The sequence below is a fragment of the Aptenodytes patagonicus genome, chromosome 2, assembly GCF_965638725.1.
Source record: "Aptenodytes patagonicus chromosome 2, bAptPat1.pri.cur, whole genome shotgun sequence".
Classification (NCBI taxonomy): domain Eukaryota; kingdom Metazoa; phylum Chordata; class Aves; order Sphenisciformes; family Spheniscidae; genus Aptenodytes; species Aptenodytes patagonicus.
The window spans coordinates 157349486-157370051 of NC_134950.1; the positions used below are offsets into that span (position 1 = coordinate 157349486).

The 20566-nt window shown below is 40.5% G+C and overlaps 1 long non-coding RNA gene across 1 annotated transcript in view; it reads left to right on the forward strand.

Moving 5' to 3' along the window:
• LOC143157182 (uncharacterized) overlaps window positions 1-20566 on the forward strand; it is a 322941-nt gene that overhangs the window by 102063 nt on the left and 200312 nt on the right. The window contains exon 5 of the long non-coding RNA XR_012994740.1: window positions 14044-14137. This is a non-coding gene — a long non-coding RNA (uncharacterized LOC143157182). The remainder of the gene's footprint in view (window positions 1-14043; window positions 14138-20566) is intronic.

Below are 20566 nucleotides of genomic sequence, written 5' to 3' on the forward strand. Positions count from 1 at the left end.
TGTAGATTCTGTGGACATTTCTGATGCCTCAGGACAATACTGGTACTTGAGCTTGAGGACAACTTGCAGTTGATCAGGGTTAAGTACTCTTCTTATGTTGAACTGATGTTAAATCAGAGCTTAACAACACTGATGAACACAGGACATACTAATTCTCCCAAGTAACTAGCGATAGGACGAGAGGAAATGGCCTCAAGTTGTGCCAGGGGAGGTTTAGATCGGACGTGAGGAAAAATGTCTTTACTGAGAGAGTGGTGAAACATTGGACCAGGCTGCCCAGGGAAGTGGTGGAGTCCCCATCCCTTGAAGTATTTAAGACGTGTAGATGCGGACATGGTTTAGTGGGCATGGTGGTGTTGGGTCGACGGTTGGACTCGATGATCTTAGAGGTCTTTTCCAACCTTAATGATTCTATGATTCTATAATTCAGCAGTAGTATAGGTCCTCTGTCCTAAGGAGAATGCACTAGGGCTAAAAAGGCTTCAGGATGCTTTGTTTCTTCTTGTCACCAGAGTCTTCACTGGGATCAGTTTCATCCGGCTGGTCTTTAAGTACAAGTTACTGAGAGTGGGAGAACTCAGGTGAGCAGGAACTGGCCACTGACTGGGAAAGAAATGGGTCAATCTATATCAGATTTTAGGGAGTATAAATGAAAGTGATTAAGAACCAACTTTCATACCAAATTCTTCCTACTTTTATGACTTTGGTTACGAGCAGTGAAGTTTATTAAGAGAGGTATCATTCTGCAGGATTTTTCAGTTTAAGGGTTATTGAGTCTGAACAGGTGTGAGAGATTAGATGTAGCTGAGAATAGCAAGCTGGTGGAAGAAAATACTGCCGTTTATTACATTCAGTCTTTGCTTGAGGGATTAGAAAAGAGAAGAAATCACTTTGTCCAGGAGAGAAGTTTAAAAATGTTTTTTGCAGTATAATCTATTCTGTTCATAATTAGCAGTTCTTGGGTGATTACCTGAGGAGGCTGGTGGTGCTAGATGATTAACTGAGTACCTGTATATCATATGACTAACTTGGGCATCCTCTGCTCTTTCTAGTGTCAAAGAAGATTAAGAACCAGTCTTTTTGGTCTACTGTAAATACTAATTGACATCATATTTTACTGGAACGGCTTGTCTCGAGTCACAACACAGAACTGCATTTTTGTAATCAGCAGTTGTGGCTGTCCTTGCTTGGCAAGTCATAGCCTTGTCCAGGCAACCTTCTCTCTGTCCTGTAAGTTTTGTTGTTTTTTTTTTTCACTTAGGAGATATTAAAACAGGCTGTAGTATTTTGTCAGTGGCCAGAAGTGGTGCATTTCCTTAACCTGAGGAAAAAAGTATGCCTGGTAAGCTTGAGTAGTGAGAATCGACTCCAACCCAATCTGGAATTGTTTGGGTGTTCAGAACTGGGGAACCAGCATGATCAAGGATAAAAAGGGATATGAATTCAGGTGAATAATTATTTGACATGAGAAAAGAAACTTAAAAGAGGACATCTTTCTAAACTGCGGAGAAGAGCAGTTCAAATGTAATAATGAGTTTTCTGTGCTACATCTTTGTAGATTTGCTGGGAAAAGAGAAATGTGATACAAAAATCAATATTTCTCTCAAATTGATAAGAATTTTGTTTACGCTGACAAGGTTTTTCAAGTCTCAATTGAATGGTCTCTCTTTGACCTCGCAAAGCCCTTGATATGTGCACACACAAATAACTTTGGCAACTGGTGCCAGAGTGACCAGGCCCAGCCCAGAGGTAAGTGAGTACATAGTTTTGCAAGTAAGCACATAGAATTACAATCATATCTCTTAACCTTAATTGCCTCATAGAAAATAAACACTCCCAGTTATGTGATCTCCCCTATTGCCAGGACAATACAAATCACGAAGATCTGTGATAAGACCCTGCTTTTAATGAAAGAAGATTGTATTTCTCCTCAAATGCCTCTAAGTCTTTGACTTGATTTGAGAGAGAGGGGCAACTAAATTAAATTGAGTTTGAGAATTACGAAAATGAAAAAGACTCCTAGGACCTCTGTTAGGATCGGGGTTTGAAAAGCTTTGAGGATAAGATGTGAAAATCTTCACTCAGTCTGTCAGCGTGGGCTGGGACTACTCAGTCTTGCTCATACTTTGAGAGATGCTGAGCACCCGGTAATGCTCTGCACTTCAGGGTTGCTGAGGCTAAGCCTCCTCCAGAGTTTCACTTGGGGAAGCCAGACTTGGGCACTGCATCAAGACTGTGCGCTTCTGTCCTGCTAACGGGACATTACACTTACTGTTTGTGATGCTGTATACCTTTCAATATTAATTTCTGCAGTACTCATCTGAAGAAGCACTTGTTATTATCCCAGACAGGTAAGGCATGGGAAAGGTTGCATTAATGAAGTGGTACAATAAAGAAAACTGTAATTCATGCCTAAGTATTGTGAAAGAACCTCTCATTCAACTACACCAAGGTGCCAACACTTCCTGTGGTTTTATACACTTCATACTGGTTGCCATTTGAAAATGTTCAAAACTGGTTGGACCTCTTTTTCACCTCTATGAAAGACAACGAGATCATTTTAAAAATCTAAAGGCTTGAAATAAACGTTGTTTTGGGGATGACTGTTTGCTTTTAGTGAGTAGTGAGGGGAAAGTCCCCTGCTCCTAGTCAGGAGGTGGCTGTGTGCTGCTGGACATCCAGCTGTAAGGGCCAGGCAGTGCACATGCCGCAGGACTGCAGTCACCTGCTCCACTGCATGGAGAGGACCCCGCTCTTCTTGTGTCCATCCACCTGCCATGTGGCTTCCTGGCTGCTTCTGCTTCTGGCTGACCGTCAGGATGGTTAGAAAGGCCTGCCAGGATTGCTGATACTTTTGCCATGGCCAGTCAGTGAGATGAGAAGACTTTTAGCTTTCCTTTTGCCTGTGAGTGAGTGGCCCCAGAGGGAAGGAGAACAGTGAAGGTGACCTGCCCTCTGTGGGGATGGGTGTCATGGTGGGTGGAGGAGCGGTGAGGGGTGGGGAACTTCCGTGCAAAGAATCTGTCCTCATTTAGCACACAAAAGTGAAGCACGATGAAAGATTGAGAACAAAAGGAACAAAATAACCTGCTCTTTGCCTGCATACCTTCTCATGGGGTGCTACGGTTGCTGAGAGTTTTTATCAGATCCCTGGTAAGCAGGATATAACAGAAGTTACCTTTCTAAATCCACATTTATTAATTGGTAATGTTACGGGCTTGTTATGGCTGTGGCCTTTGAGAGAACTTCCACCTGCTAATAATGTGTCTGCGATTCAAATATGGGATTGATGTAGAATTCTTAAGTGATGGTTAAAGTACTGTGCAGAGGGCCTGAGTTTCAAACATAGAAGTAGGTAGCTGCTGTGCTTGCAAAAATGAATATTGAAATGTGCTGTCCAGCAGGTATTACCTTGCTTTGAGAGTTATTTTCAAAGACTAATTTCTAGTTATAATCATAGATTAATTTACATCTTCACAATCATTGAATGCACATATCCATGGACAGGAATATTCAAGCCTAACTTCCAAACCTTGACATAATTTTAAAAATAAATTCTGAAGTCAGCCATATTTACAATATGGGGAAAAAAAAAAGAAAAAAAAAGACCTTGCCTGCTGGAGATGCTACAGCCAGCTCCTCTTCATAAATAATTTATGTATATAACTGTACAATCAGACACCTGTTTCAATATGTGCTTTCTAGTGATTTCTCTGTGCCTTTTTGTTTGCTACTTGGAAATTCTGTAAACCTTCTTATGGGGCAACATTGCTGTCCCTGCGGGTGCCCGAGCGATGTACAATATATCTTGCTGCTGTCTTTCAGTGGCTGTCAGCAGGCAGCTGACCAGAGAACCTTTATTTAGCAAGCGTGAACAACTGGAGAATTTTTGTTTGCAAGACAGACGGGACCTGCCTCAATTTACTGAGAGCAATAGCAATGTTTCTCCCCCACCGAATAGATCTGGCCTGAAGCTCCCTGACATTAATAAATGACTAGATCAACGTCTCTCACCTCTCTATCTTTTTCCAGCTACAAGTGTGAAGTATAGAAAGTGAGACATGAGTAATACTTGCTGTAATTTGATTTAAAAGTTGGAGAAGAGCAGAGGAGAAGAGAAACTTTTCTTCTGTTAACTTGTGTAAAAACTAAGAGTTAAAATGTAGTGACTTACTCATTGGCCAGATATTACTATATTGTGCTGTCTTTTCTGGAAGGAAAGCATTGGCAATCCAGCTGTTCATTTGTATTCATGATGTTTGTAAGATAAAACTGTAATGAGATATTTAATCTGAAAACAACGTTGAGTAAAACTTTTTTCAGTGTGGGAATGGAAACTGGGAGCAAAAGACACTGGAAAGACCTTGTTTCCAAAATGAGTGGAGTCAACTTTATTTCAGCAAATTTACTGATAATTTGTGATGATCTGGGAGCAGAAATAGGATTCTAGCTGGTGCAGTGCTGAGCTAAGCTCAGACTGCCAGCTGGTTTAGGAAGTCTTTACCTTGATCAGTTTAGGACATTTCTCTTTCTTCGACTTTAGCCACTTGGGGTTAAATATCAGTGCTGGGAAAAAAGCAACTGCATTTTTATAGAGTTTATTTATAACGACTTTAGCATTTTGTTATTCATTTGGAAATTATCAGTTTCTTGCTAGTTCACTGGCTGATTAATCTTACTTTCCTTTTTTGTTCCTTCTAGATCTGCTGTGGTTAGATGCACAATCTCTCTTTCTCTGCAAGGCAGAGGTGTACCCAACAGCTGTGAGATATTTTTGGCTTTTTGGTTTAGAGGGGGCCTATGAAAACTTCATGTCTATTTTGTGTACATTTTCCTCCTGCAATCCCTCTGGTATTCAAGTGAATCAAAGGAAATGAAGTTAAAAAAAAAAAAAAAAGAATGTTTAAATCTGTGACTAAACATGTGAAATGAATGACTTTGCATGTAGATGTGAAAATGGACTTCTCTGCAGGATGCCCTTTACCTTGAAACATTTTCAGTATTTATAGTATCTTTTGACAAACATCAGATGCCTTTGTGGGTCATGAAGAAACTTGACACCAGGTGAGAAAAATGTTTCAGTACGAGAATTTGGGTCTAGGAGCTGAACCCAAGGCTCCTGGGCTTTGGACTAGTACTTTAACAATGGGGATGTTGCACCTTTTGTCTTGGATACCTGTATAGTTAATAAAGCCTGTACTTTTGCTATTTTTAGAATCATAGAATCATAGAACATCCTGAGTTGGAAGGGACCCACAAGGATCTTTGAGTCCAACTCCTGACTCCACACAGGGCAACCTAAAAGTTAAACCATATATCTAAGAGTGCCGTCCAAATGCTTCTTGAACACCAACAGGCTTGGAACCATGACCACTTCCCTGGGGAGCTTGTTCCAGTGCTTGACCACCCTCTCAGTGAAGAACTTCTTCCTAATATCCAATCTGAATATACTACTATTGCAGTGAAGTACATACATATAGGATGTCACCTTCAATCAGCTTGAAACAACTGATGTGGAGTATGGAGGCTCCTATTAGCTAGGACAAGTTACTGGAGCGCAGGATGCACAGATTTTCTGTCTGTGGCATCAGCTGCCTGTTGTTTCCTTGGAGGAGCTGGAAGCACAGGTGTAGGTTCACAAATCCCTGAATGGTTTAAACCTAATTTCTTGAGAAACTGCATCTTCTGCCATTGTATCAGAACTGAAAAGACTGGGGAATGTAACCAGATACCTTTGGGATTCTTAGTAGGGAGGATGTTACCCTTCAGCATAGATCATAGAATCATAGAATCATTAAGGTTGGAAAAGACCTCTAAGATCATCGAGTCCAACCGCCAACCCAACACCACCATGCCCACTAAACCATGTCCCTAAGCACCACATCTACACGCATATCACCCTTGGGAGCTTCTTGGTTTTGATACCAACCACCCTTGGGCTGAAATAAAAAAAGCTGATCTTTGGACCAAATGGCAATCTCCATCTACCTGGTGGGATGTGGGGAATTCCTGACAGACTGACGTGTGAGGAAATAAAAGTGCTTAATGTTTAACTGTCATTTCATTTCATTTGTAAGTCTGGGAGTGTAGAAGTCCTGATTTCAGCTCTTATTGGCATGCTTTTTTTAGCATATATCACAAGAATGATCAAGGTTGAAGTAGGACAGATGTGAAGAACCTCTACTAAAAATGGATTACTAAAATATTTCAGAATTGTGAATGAATTTAGACTCAGTCTTCTAAGAAAGAGAGATGTAGTTGTCCTCTTGTAAATGTAGGGAACTTTAAGGCCAGCATTTTCAGAGGTGAGTGTTGGTTGCCTCAGTATTTCAGTATGCAGTGGAGATATTTTCATTGTTTACGGCTTAGCATGTCCTGGGTTGGGTAATTACAAACCAGTGCACCGCATTAGTCACTTTTGAAATATTTGCCTAGCCATGAAAAAATCTTGACAGATTTGGAATGAGAATACAGATTTCACAGGTCCCAGTCACTGCCTTGAACAAGTTTATTGCTGTTAAATCTTATTTGCTTGTATATATGCATTACAAGAACGGATTATGATCTGACATTTTTCATTTGTATGTGATATTCATATACAGATTATTGAAATTTTCTGTTGACTAGACCTGGTAGGGAAGAAGAGGTCCAACTGTAATTGTTTTCCAAATGTTACTATAAATAATTCATCTATTTAAGCTGAAGTTTCTAAACTGCATCTATTTTGGTTGTGTTTTTAAGCTGCATTCAGTGTGGGTGGAAGCAAACTTTTCATTTAAATGTTAATTTTCATTTTGTGATACTTTTGCTTCAAATAGTGGCCTCATTATTTACAAATATAAACATTATTTTTCTCAAGTGAGTGTGTCAGATTCTGGTTATATACATTCAAACCCAGGCTTGCTAGCATTTTCACTTCATATGAAGAGGGTTAATTATGAACTAGACTACAGATCTCAAATACATCAGCAAGCTAAGTAGCTGGTGACTGCTGCAATCAGTTAACTGCAAGGAAATGAAACAGGACTTATTTACATTTAGAGTGATGCCTGAGTTCTTAATCACCTCAAAGCATTTAAAAATTAACTTTACTACCAACAGCTCAAGAGGTATAATGAACCCCAGGAGGGAGTTTTCTTCTGTTTCATTTTCATTGAAGCCGTCTATTCATTTACATCAGACTACTCTCACTCCAGACTGTTTTCTTGCTAAAACCTCAAAAGTTTCCTTATTTCATTTTCTTAAATAACTTGTGGTTCATTTGGTATGCTTCATCATAAATTAGTATTAAAACTGTGCAAAAACTTGTGGCAACTACTGAAGTACATGCAGATGCAAATTCTTTAAGGACAAATAGAAGCAAACAGCTTAGTATTTCTGTGTTTTGTTGTAGACGTATCTATGTATTAAAAAGGCAACAAAATATCTTTAATTATCATCTTCATGCTTTCCTGAGCTTTTGCACCTGCACAAGCACATTTTATGATTTTACACATGGACACACTCACGCTCCAGAAAGGGGGCTACACGATGTAATCAAATAACCAGCTAACAGCCTGACCAGTAATGACATTTGACAATTGGCAATTTAGGAGATGGAAGCAAAGATATTGAAACTAGTACGAATTCTCCAAGCTTTCCACCATAACTTTGTTTTATCTTGGCTCTTATTTGCCCTGAATCCCCTAATAGGAGCAATCCTTTCATAATATACTCAGCCAACCCATTATTTCTGTATACTTTTTTTCCATTGCTACAAACATGAAGCACTAACACCTCCAAAAGTGGCCTGTTCCCTTGGGAAAGGTCTCAGCTATGAGGGGAAAAAAAAATCTTTTCTTTGGAAGTTTCCCTTTAAGGTTTGAACTATTTTCCTGGGCTATTTACAGCTGAAGTGAAGGTGATATTTTGAGAGACAATGGTAATGAAGAGTACAGCAATCCAGCAAAACTTAATAGGGGTAAAGCTTAAAGCAGAAGCTTCTTTTCTTTTTATTGGTGATTTAATGGACAAATTGAATTTAGGTGTTTATACATCTATTAAGATAAGCAGTTGTGCTAGCAGCGCAGGTTATTTTTTTAATATAAGAGACAACATAATAGTACCATGGCAGTTTTAGTAAACAGTAGATACATAGTTACAGTAGATATGTACATGTTTATTTAGTAAAGCTATAGGCGTAGTTCTTTTGACACTTTTCCCATTGTCTGCTCTTTCAATGAAATTTTAGTCATAAATCTAATAAACTTATAAATGGATTGTTGTGACAGCTTTTGTTACCTGTATTTTTAGAAAGCAATTAGTGTATGCAACGGTAAATCTCAGGTCTCTAATAATTTAGGCCTCTTGTGGGATAGTGTCATCAAACTGAACTGAGGTGTTACGAAGAGCAGCTGTAGTTTGTGGGGCATTTGAACCACCACGGCTGCCAGAGAGAGTAACCCTGCCCCAACTGCCTCCCTCTTCCTCCCGCCGGTCACCTTAGCTCTGCACCCTCTGACCTGCTGCGGCTGCTGGGTAAATTGGATTGAAGAGCTGATACTTTGGGAAAATAAGTGGCGTTAGCACTTGTGCAGCCTGGGGTAGTGTGGAGCTGGAAATAAGGGCCAAGGATGGGAAAGAGAAGCTAGGGTCTGTTTTTTCTAATGACCATGTCACCTCAATACTGTCAGACTGTGGCCTCGGTAGAGAAAAAGAAATGTACTGGTTGCAGTTAAGGGGAAATAAATGTTTTCACTTAAGTAACCTAGACACCGGCACTACAGTTGTAAGGAACGAGTGTCTATATTTATGAAACAAGTAACGTTCAGTCTTGTAAATCCTTTTTCAGTTGGGAGGGTAACAATACTGCAAACGAAATCTCTTCATCTTTTTACTGAGGTGATAAATACTCTGATTGGGAGACAGATGGATTTTTCTGAGTGCTGTCCTGGGGACAGATGTGACTGCTGATAGCTGTCACCTTGGGGGACACTAGTACGATATCTACGCACCTCGCTGGTGAAGCTTGAGGGACTGTTTCCTTTCTTAGCCTAAAGTTGCATAGTTAATATTACTCTTTATCTCTGCAGGAAATGGAATGTGACACGTGGCGAGGCTGGGGGCTAGTATTGCTTCAGCTAGCTGTTTTGTAAAAGAGCCGGAAAGTTTCTTACAATGATTTAAAACAAAAGGGTGCTGTTGTGTGTATCAGTGTTCAACATTTCAAATCTGTAAAATGATTCTCATGATGGACCATGTCACCTGTTGGATTTGATGTTCTCTTTCAAAAGATTTGAATTAGCTCATTTCCTCTTTACATATCAAATTGTCCTGAACTCTAGGGTTTCTGTAAATAACTTATTTAGACTACAAAGAGCCAGAGTTTGTAATTTAAAAAAAAAAATAATTTGCTTACCGTTGAGTGAAAGGTTTTAACCATTTTCTTTCTTACCTATTTTCCTATCCTATTTCTAACCTACCTCCTTTAAATTTCTTTTTATTTTTAATATTCCCCTTGTTATGAGCCCTGACCTATTGTAGAAAAGTCTAAAAATATGCTATGTTTTCTTATCCTACAGTTTCAATGCATTTTGATATAGATGGCTATGCAGCAAATCTGACAGGGCTGAAGGAATGAGCAGGACCCGATCCTGCATTTAATAATACGTGAGCAGCCCACTTTCCACTTTCCCTGTAGCGAGTACCGCGCACCTCTGCTATTACTTGCTGGATAAAAGCTCTGAGGAGAGTTTCTCACCTTTTATATTCTGTTTGTTTTCATAACTTTTTTTCTTCAAAGTTAAGTATCTTTGTTTCCTTACTAGAGACCATAGTTGTCTCTGGAGTTTACCTCAGTTTTCCTCTAAAAAACCATCTATATTTTCATCTTGATTTATATTTGCTGAGTGAGAGGAACAGATCTGTCTGTCAGTTCAGTCAAACTCTTTCCAGACATTTACTCTGTGAAAGGCTTTGATGCAAACCAATACATTTTAAAAGTTTTTTTCAGTATCATTTCATAAAGGTTAGTTTTTCTGGGTTGTATTGTAGCCAATGGTGCCTGAGTCCCTTTTGATTTAGTTTTAAATGACTTCTGATATAAATGCTTTCAGGACTCCTGCCAAGCAGTGTACTACTATTTCCCTGTCCCTCATTTCAGCCAAAACCTTGTAATGTAGTTTTATTGTTTTGACTGGTTGTGACATTGATTTTGAAGGATTTGTAATATACAATAAAACACTATACTCATTCAAAACATGACAAACTTCTGCAGTAAACGTTTCTTCGTAAACATATCCTTTCATTGGTTTATAGGTATTATTTGACTCTGGCTAGCAATGGGGATTGTCTGTGTGACCATGTTTAATGTGATATACAGTATTAAGTCTTTTGGCTGAATTCACTGGTAGTTTGTTAGAGACTTTATGCAATAGTGTGAATCCATACTTTCTATTTTCTTAACTCTGGTTTTTTCCTTCTTTCTTCATGTTTTCAAAATGTGGGACAGAATTTAAGGTAGATTTCCAGCTGGGAGAGTTAATATCTCCATTGCCTAATACAAAAGCAGCTAAAATTACTCTGGGAGGATCTAGCAGGAGTTTGGGATGCAAAAATACTGAAAACATTCATAACTAGGGAAATTTCACACAGTCATTCATTTCCTATTAGCCCCTGACCTTCCTAAAAATGATTTTATATGGACCATGTTCCGATATCATGGTTTTGTAGGAAATTAATGTCAGGTAACAAATCACTGGGAATGAATTATCCAGTGTGCTAACAGAATTGTTCAGATCTGGGTACTCCTCAGGCACTGTCAGCAGAAACTGAGCTGGAACTCTAATTCCTGAGTGTTGCCTGCTATTGCAGATTTAGTGTCCTGCTTTACATTATTTGTACTGAAGGAGTTAGAAAAAGGCTGCCTGGCAGCTGCCTCCTTTGGGAATCCCTGCTAAAATGAAATGTATATTTCATAAGGCCATCCCAGGGAGCAAAATTTTAAGTAAACATACATTTTAAATGAGTAAGCAATTGTCTACTGGGAAACTGTGTATGGAGCTTTATTTTTAGATATATATACTCATCTTTCAGTGTGGGGAATTACACACATAGTCCACAAATAGAGAACATGCTAGTTAATGCTTAACATCCCTCTAAACACAGCCTTGCAAGCTAAATTAGTAAACACTATAGAAAGAATATTCTCTGCATAAGGCCCAGTTTCACTAAAGTCAAGTCAAAGCTCTGCTGCCATAGGAGAGTTTTTTATTGACATATAAACTCTGCAATGGATCTGGTTGGGTATTCCTGGAGAGCACATTTTAACTGGATTTACCTGCAGTGACTTGAAGGTAACAGTATATTTGGAATATTTTTGGATATTGATATGTATTTGTGTGACACAGTTCCTGTAGTCATAATTCAACTTGCATAGGTTGGTTTGTTTAAGGTTTGTCAGAGACTGGACACAGTGAATGTTTAACGTCTCATAACTTTAAACATCTGTGGGGTAGATGTCTATACCTGAGCTAGTTATTCTGGGCTCCCCTTATTATCAGTGGGAGAAGTAGATACTTTTGTAATGTATTCAGATAGTTTGTTTTAGATCTCTGCTTAGGATGAGATGTCTTAGTCCCTGGTCTCTGTCATCTACATTGACTATGCACAGAGACTAGGATGGCTGGTTCAGATCTAGATGTCTGTCTCTAGCTGAAGTCATAGGAACCCTACCAATGCTGGCTAGCAAGACATTTTTTTTTCTTTGGGATAAAATCCTGCAGTTGCATTTTTAATATTAATAATTTGATAGAATTCAGTTTGGTTTTATATGTTTATGTAGGAAGATTGGACCTGAGTGGTAAGTGAAGAAAATTTGATGAATTATTCAATGCTTTTCTCTTTATTCACTTCTATAGTTCAACAGAGCTATAAATAAAGGCATTTATTTATGTGTGTGTGTATATATATATTTGGAAAAAATCTTTGGGACAAGGTGAACAGAGTGATTTCTTTGTTGCTTTTTTACACTGCAATTCAAGCTTGCTCCTATGATACCTTTTCTGAACTGATTGCATCAGTCTAAAAGAATAGATTGTCAAATACACAAAGAACAAAAATAAAGTAAAAAGAATGCCTTCAGATCTGGACCCTTCATCCTTTTAAATCCTCTTGCATTTTCAGAAAGCACTCAGATCTTACCTGCTGCCTATGAAAAATAGCCACATTAAAATTAGCAGCACTCAAAGACAAGTTAGAGAATCATCGCAGAGATTTTAATGTACACAGCACATCCTGTGCTCATAGGTACATGTAAAACTGATTAGGAAGTCACAGGGTGGGTAGTCTGATTCTTTGTTAATAAGACGTAGCAACTCTACCTCTTCTATATATATGTGTGCTCATTAACAATGAGAGGCTTATATGGTTTCAAATGTATTAATTCCCCTTTGTCCTTGCCTTGCACTGCTCTGTGAGTAGGAAAACAGGTCACTTGAGAATTAGATGCCGTCAAGAGCGTGCTCTGACAGGGCTGCCTTTAGTCCATCTTTCACGTGGGAAGAGTCACTGCGAAGGGGTTCCTCTTCTATGTACCAGGTGCATGCTGCATGCCCGCACCACTGCCTTCTCTGCAAGGACTTGGTGTAGCAGGTCCTTGTGCAATTTGGTGAGGTGATTGAAAGCGAAGGGGGGAACTACAGGAAAAAGACACAGAAAAGATAAAGATTTCACGGTGCCTTGGTCTCACAAGTTTTTCTTACCTTGTCCCCTGTACTTTTTACATTGCTTATATCAATACCCAAAATTACATCAGTATCCAGGAAAGGATTAATCCCAAGTTCAACAAGTCAGTATAAAACTAGAAGATTCAGTATAAAACCAGGTGTCACTTTTTTTCTGTCCTGCAGCAGGAGAAGGGAGTCAGTATTTAAAGTGTGTGTAAATGGACAAAATGTCAGTGTATGCAGTCTGGTTAAAAATCAGCCCCCGGCTCAGTGTGAAGTTGGAGGATGGGCCATTAACTTTGGGCGTGCAAACGTAGAAGCTGCGAAGGTAGAAGAAAACTGATGGTACAGGACTAACTGAGCATAAGCAAGAGGAAAAACTTGCTTCTTGGGTAGTTCCTATTTTCCTGATACTTGGTTTCTTTTTCATTTTATCTTTTTTTCCCTTTGCAATATGCCAGCTGCAGGTTAATGGGATACTCAGGTGGATGAGGGATGCAGGTCCTTACAGTTCACTGGACTTAATTCTTAATAGTTTTCAGTTAAAAAAAAAAAATGTCACTCTTGCTCATACACCGCAATCTGCTATTACAACTCTTTTTGTGTTTGTGGTTGTTGGCGTATTTTTTCAAGCACTTGTGTAATAGCGTATTAGAGAGGTATGATGGGTAGATGTAGGTAAACGTTGATACATTAATTCTGACCACTATGTGTAGTGTAAAATTCATACTGAATTTGATGTATACAGTACATTTTCTGTATACCAATCTATTTAATTTTTTCCTATACAGAAACTACCTAAATTTAGCCTTTTTAACAATAAAGAACCCATGTAGGTCATCAGATGTTAGACCTCCTTCCTTCTCTTGCAATGTCTTTTATTTTTGAGCAACATGGTAGTAACATGAGACCATGACAGCCTTTAAAAAATGTATACTTCAGCGAACAAAAAAAGATTATGAAATTTCTGATCAATGCTCTGAGGGATTGTTTTTGCATTGATATTGTATTACAAATGATAGACTACATCGTAACTTACAAAGGCATGTCTGCTCACTTCCAGCTGATGGTGTCAAAAATAACTTTCAGTGGTAGCATTTTGAATTGTTAATTGTACTGTTGTTCTACGCTGAAATCCTTGACCTAAATATTTATGAGGGAATGGGTTCTACAGTACACTACACTAGTGCCCTGCAATATGGCCATGTAAGCAAGAGTAACCTTGATTATTCGCATGCTCCCAGAGACAGTGGCAGTGCTTGGGAGTGGGAAGTCTGAGCCCCTGGATCCTGGGGGTTTCTCTCTTGCTCATTTTCTGTGTTTTATTCTCTCCCTGCAGATCAAACATTCCCTGAAGTGTGGTAGAAGGCAGGAAGAATGACACTTGCTAATTTGAATTTCAGAAAGCACCTAAACCACATTCTGATCTCCAGGTAAGTGTCTGTGAGCCACTTGGCTTTGACACTTGTTAAAACTTAATCACATACCTTTTTGGTGCCAAGCTACTGTATGCAGACCAAAGAGAGGAGTATGTTTGTGCATGTGCTTGTGTTTGTGGGGGAGGGAATATTTTATTTGTTTGTACAGATGATGTGAAGTGAAAACAACATCACTCTGCAAAAGATGAGATCAGCTTATGAAAAAGGAGGAAAGATTTAGTGACAACTGAAAACCTTAAACTACAGGTGTCCTGATGCATTTGCTCTATGCAAGATCTCAAGAAGGAAACATCTGGGAACATGTAATTTACTAATTTAGATCAGGCTTTATTTTCATGTGTTCATTCTCTTCCTCTTCCCCCAAACTGCTTTTTAAAAATACCCTCAGGCATGTCATGGGCTCTATCAAAGTCCTTTCTTAAGCTGTCAAATGTAAAGGAGAAGGAAAACAAATAGCATATTCTAAATGTCAATGGTAACTAAACAGTTTCTCTCTGTGAAGATCTGGATATCTCCAAAGAATTTTGGAACATGTTATCTATACTGTGAAGCTCAGTATTAACCCTGTAAAGGGTGTATATACTGACCAGTGACTCAAAATGAAGTCTTTTGCTTTAGATGCCTCATCATAATTATTAGACTGAAGACTGCAAAATGTTTCCCGTGCTTTCACTTACATTTGAAAACAAATTCATTTCAGTCAGGACTGGGCTGCTTCTTTTGGAAGTATTTGAGCCACTGAGTTTTGCCAGCCTAAACGCTTATGGGAGGTTTGTTGTGCATGATCTTGCTCAAATATTGCATATGCCAAAAGTGCTATGCTGAGATAGCCACCTGTGTTGGTGCTGGTGCAGGACTGACTCACTGTCTGCTTTAGATATCAGACTGAGATACAATCTGGTGCATCAAAATTTAGGAGCCTGTGTTCCTCATAGAGTCGGTGGAAAGGGGTGGGCACCTCTGAAAGGTGACCTGTGCAAACTGTCAAGGAGGGTGGTAAGGATATGCCCCACTGTGTTTGCTTGCAGCCTAAATATATCTGACAAACAATATTTCTATCAGTTTCATGGTATGTTTACTAATAGCAAAGTCAGCTGGCATATTTTATGCTCAGGTAAATATGGCTTAATGCATGAAATGGAAAGAATTCCCAGGCTCCCTGGTAGGGATACTTCATGGGACGTGGGGCACAGTTGCAGTTAGCACTGTGCATGTGATTGGTGAAGGGGGAAAATAGACCATTAAATGCTGTGCGATGCAGGTACTGGAGATGCTGCGTGACACTGCTGAACAGAGCAGAGGTGTGTGATCCCTTAAACATACTTTCCATCAAATGATTAAATGCAGCAGTCCTGCTGCATCCCATGTACTTTCCGGAACAGGATGATACATGAAAACTTAACAGTCTTGAACTATGTAAAATATTGTTAGGTATAACGACCTTGTCTAGGAAGTTCAAAAGTAAACCAGGAAGTGTGCAAAAGAGGATAGTTTGTTCTCCATGTTCTTGGTGGACAGTACAGCAAAACATGTGCTTAAGCCGTAGCAGAGAAGACTCCAGTGAGATACAAGAAAAGCCTTTCTAAGGACCACTGAAAGAGGCTGTGTGAAGGCTGTGAAATTGTCATCCTCGAGAATCTCTAGCTTGGCAAAACACGTCCGTTGTGTCTGCCATGCAGGGCTGAGCTGCCGTTGAGCCTGTGGTGAGTGCTGGCAGGGAGATGGTGGTATCAACAGCTGAGATGGGAGCTGCAGCGAACACCTGAGCGGTACCCAGGAGGTGGTTTGCTAAAGAGTACAGTTTTGGCTGGGTTTTTCTAAGGTCGGCACCGAGACTCCTCAGTTTCCGTATTAGTGGTCTCAGCCTTCCCTGACACGCAGCGTTGCTTTAGTAGCAGGGAGGAGCGAGGCAGTTTTTGTCAGCAGAGAGATCCAGGAGTTGTGCTTGCTGCCAATTATTCAGACAGCCGTCAGGAAGGGCTTGTTTACCAGAACAGTTTTCTTCAGCGATTTCCCACCTCGGAATGGAGCGTGATCCTTTTCACGTGTTGTGAGCACTATTTATAGTTGAGCAGCGAGAAATAACGCTTGCAGCAGAACTGACACAGTTGTTCGATGCAATGTATGATTTCTCCCCAACCCCAGATGTAATAAACACAATCTGTGATATACATTTTATCTATAAACACAATTAATCACAGTGATTAATTCTCATGATCTCTTAGCCTGTTAATAAAGTGAAGAAATACTGCTTAACAGGTATAGCAATGGGTTGAGGAAAGACATTTCTGAATCACTGTTTTACCCACTGTGGACACATCACTTTGCCTCTGTGTGCTCGGTGAAGTCCCCAGAGATTACTCCATCTTCATGAAGGTACTGAATAAAGATAGATTCAGGTCAGGATGTTCTGGAGGTAAGAACGTCATCTGTACTGTGCAATATTAGTGTCTTTTCATATGGTTCCTAATGTGCATTTTTAATACTTTTGAGAAGGCAATTTGTTACTATTTTTCAATCTATCAATGCATACATAGCATTTTCTGGTATTCCTAAAAAGGCACAGTCTTGTTCTCAGTGCAAAAACTGGGCCTTAAGGAACTTATGCTGTGAATGTGTCTTGTCACTGGAGAAGGTCTGTGCTTGTGAAACGCAAGCTGGCAATGGATGGTGTGGAGCTACTTGAATGGAGCTTGGAAAAGATGTAATACCTCCCCTTCGGTCTTCTGCATATGTGTCCTGTGTCCAAATAAAGGAGAATGGAGGCTGGTTCCTTAGCTTCATGGATCACCAATCACATCACATTGTGATCCATGGATCAAAACTGAGGCCAAGAGGGTAGGAAGCCAGGTTAGACCTTCTCCTTCCTCCTTCCCGTCTATCTGGGGTTTCTTTCTCCCCTTTGGTACACAGCACCTGTATTTCCAGTGGGGCAGCAATGACCATTTTGACAAGGCACCATGCAAGGACAGCAGGAGAGGGAGGCCCAGCACTTTGCTTGCAGCACACCATGCGAGCGCTAGCTGCAGCTTTGCCCTAAAGGATCTTATTCCTGCTGACAAGTCCATATTTATACAGGATGTTGTAATACTGGTTTGCAAATGGGGTGATTGAGATAGTTGGCATGATAGCTGGACCTCAAAGCCCAATGCCTTGCAGCACTGTTGACGGCGTCATCAAGGCTAACTGCCCTGATGTCCACCCTCCCACGTCTTGCAGCACCCTCTGAGGGGCGCTGAAAACCCCCTGTGAGGGGAGGTTACATCCCTGACTGTGTCTCCGAGGCGTGCCCTGTAGCTGCAAGGGCTGCGTCACTGCTGTTCCAGGGACCCTTGTGCTGTACCCAGGCCTGTGCTCGCCATCAGGCTTGCAGACACTCAGTGGCTGGGCTGGCAGTGGTGGCATCTCCACAGTTTGCCTAGTAAGGGCAATGCACCAATGAGCATCTCTGTGCCACCTTATCCTTCCTCCATGCAAAGGCACAGCCTCTATTTGTAAGCTCAGACAATGGGAAGTTGCAAGTTGAGGAATTTGCAAGTTCCGCACTTGGGAACCAGTGGGGAGGGCTGACAACCATTGGGCCTGCATCTGGCCGTGACCCTGGTTTCTTCCCCTCCTCCCCTGCCATTTGCTATGAGACCCTGTGTCTTATGTAGGGTTGCATGGTAGGCTCATAACATCTGCACAGTGTGGAAAAATAGGAGGCTGAGTGATAGATGACTTATTGCATGCCACAAAACCTGTGGCCCAAGTTTTTCTTTGTGCCTACCCATAGGAGGTACAGCTAGATATGCTGGGAGTGACCCGAACACCTTTGGTGTGGAGGCACACAGGATATTCTGGACTCCCTCAGGAGCTTTCTGTCTGAGCAGTGTAGACAAAGGCACCCTGTAAAAAATCACAGTTCCATTTTTATCTCAGTGGCAGAATACAAAATTCAAACCGAATCCAACTCTGGATATCCTTAAGTTGCTTCCAGACAGCAGACTAAACTTTCCTGAGCTGAACAGGGCACATGAAGTCTGAAGCCAAGTCTGAGTTTTCCAGATTGAGCCAGGATCTAGTTAGAAAAAAAAGAACATCTTATTTATAATAGGAAATGGGTACTTGACTAACGGGGTGTGGCATGTATTTGTGAAGGCTTCAGACTGAAAACTAAGCAGGCTGGTTGTGTGCAGGCTGCGTTTCAGCGGAAGGGCTCCAGGTATGCATTTCCGAGGCCAGCAGGCATGTGCTCGGCACTGGTGAGGCCGCACCTCGAACACTGTGTTCAGTTTTGGGCCCCTCACTACAAGAAGGACGTCGAGGTGCTGGAGCGTGTCCAGAGAAGGGCAACGAGGCTGGTGAGGGGTCTGGAGAACAAGTCTTACGAGGAGCGGCTGAGGGAACTGGGGTTGTTTAGCTTGGAGAAAAGGAGGCTGAGGGGAGACCTCATCGCTCTCTACAACTACCTGAAAGGAGGTTGTAGCGAGGTGGGGGTCGGTCTCTTCTCCCAAGTAACTAGCGATAGGACGAGAGGAAATGGCCCCAAGTTGTGCCATGGGAGGTTTAGATTGGACATGAGGAAAAATTTCTTTACTGAAAGAGTGGTTAAACATTGGACCAGGCTGCCCAGGGAAGTGGTGGAGTCACCATCCCTGGAGGTATTTAAAAGACATGTAGATGAGGCACTTAGGGACATGGTTTAGTGGGCATGGTGGTGTTGGGTCAACGGTTGGACTCGATGATCTTAGAGGTCTTTTGCAACCTTAATGATTCTATGATTCTATGTTTCTATGCTTCTTAAATCTGTCTGCCAACCTGAGCAAAACCTGCACTCACAGCTTGAAGGTCTGCTATATACACCTTGTGTATAGCAGGACATATATAGGGTTTGAGTGGAATGTTATTCATGAATGGATACAATAGAGACAAACTATAGGAAAAAATGTTGAAAGGAAAGGAAATAGCATTCAGGAGGACAAGGAAGACAAGCAGCACAGGGGCAGTCTAACGATGTGACAGACCCAGAGACAGCTCTAGAGCTCCGACACAATTATTCCTGGACCTGGTTGTCGTAGCTGCTTTGGTATGTGGTCCAGTAACTGGGATCAGGGAATAATGATCAGAGCAGTGGTAGGTTATGGTTTTGTACAGCTCACCACAAGCTTTCTCTTTCCTGTCAGAAAGTATGTATATTGGTTTTTAAAAGTAACTTTAAAACCTCTCTCAAATATTATTTTTGATGACACTGATTTTGGAGAAATCCTGTCACTGAAGTAAAGAAACTTTCTAAAATACTCTTTTCTCATGGCGCTACGTTTTATGAGGAAAAAAGAAGTCCCTAGTAGCTCACCTATATTAGAAAAGATGTATGGACATGGATTTGTTCTAAGTACAAGAATCCATACTGACAAGTGTGATCTTGTGAACGCTTTTTCTAGTATACATCTACCAGTGTGAGTATAATTGTGTGAATGACTTGTGAGTTTTATGAGTGCACAGCAACAGGGGCAGGTAAAATGTTAGCTGCTTTTAACAGCAGTTATGCTTTGCTATTCCCTATTATTTTCAAGAATAGAAAAGTGTTTTATGAAAGGGAAGGACTTTCAGACGTAGTTCTGAGTGTTGAGGGTAAGCTCAGCACATTGCCTTCTCACTGTTCTTGGACTTGGTCCTCCCCAGCTTTGTGTGCAGAATTTCTATTGGCCTCAGTGGTACTTCTCCACCCAGATGGAGAGGTCTGTTTAACAGTGCACGTGTGCTATTAAGGCACCATAAAGAGCTGGAGATGAAGGACATCACAGGCTTAATTAAACATCCCTATGTTATTCCTCTCACAAACATTAAGGTACGAAGTGACAAAGACTTGGAGGCTACAACAAAGTAGAGAATGTTTTGATCTAGTTATGTCAGTGAGGCTGGGGACCACCTTGCCTCTTAATGGCCAAGATATAATTTTCATTATTTCAGCTCTCTGAGAAACTTGCAGGAGTATAATCCAGACTACTTAAAGGATTTGCCTCCATATGGTATGCTGATACATATATTAAGGCTATAGGTTTGTCCATAATCATGTTGGTATAATGTAAATATCATCAACAGTATTTCATACATAATGACCTACTGAAAAATTGAGAGTGGGAAAGAAAGTGATAAGTATTGATATTTCTGAAATAATGGACATGTCAGAGCTAAGAGCTGCAGGATCCAGGAATTGATTTTATTTTATTTACTTTTTAATGTGAAGAAACAGAAAACCTGTTGAGCATGCAGTAACTTTAGAAGCCAATGCAATATGGACTACTCACAAAGGCATTCACATTTTGTGGGTGTAATTAATAATTAAACTCTCATCTTTTTGGAACAACGAATATTTGGACAGAAAGTGGAGGCCTACTGTGAAAAAATCTGTGAAAAGCATATATATCTCCAGTTTCCATT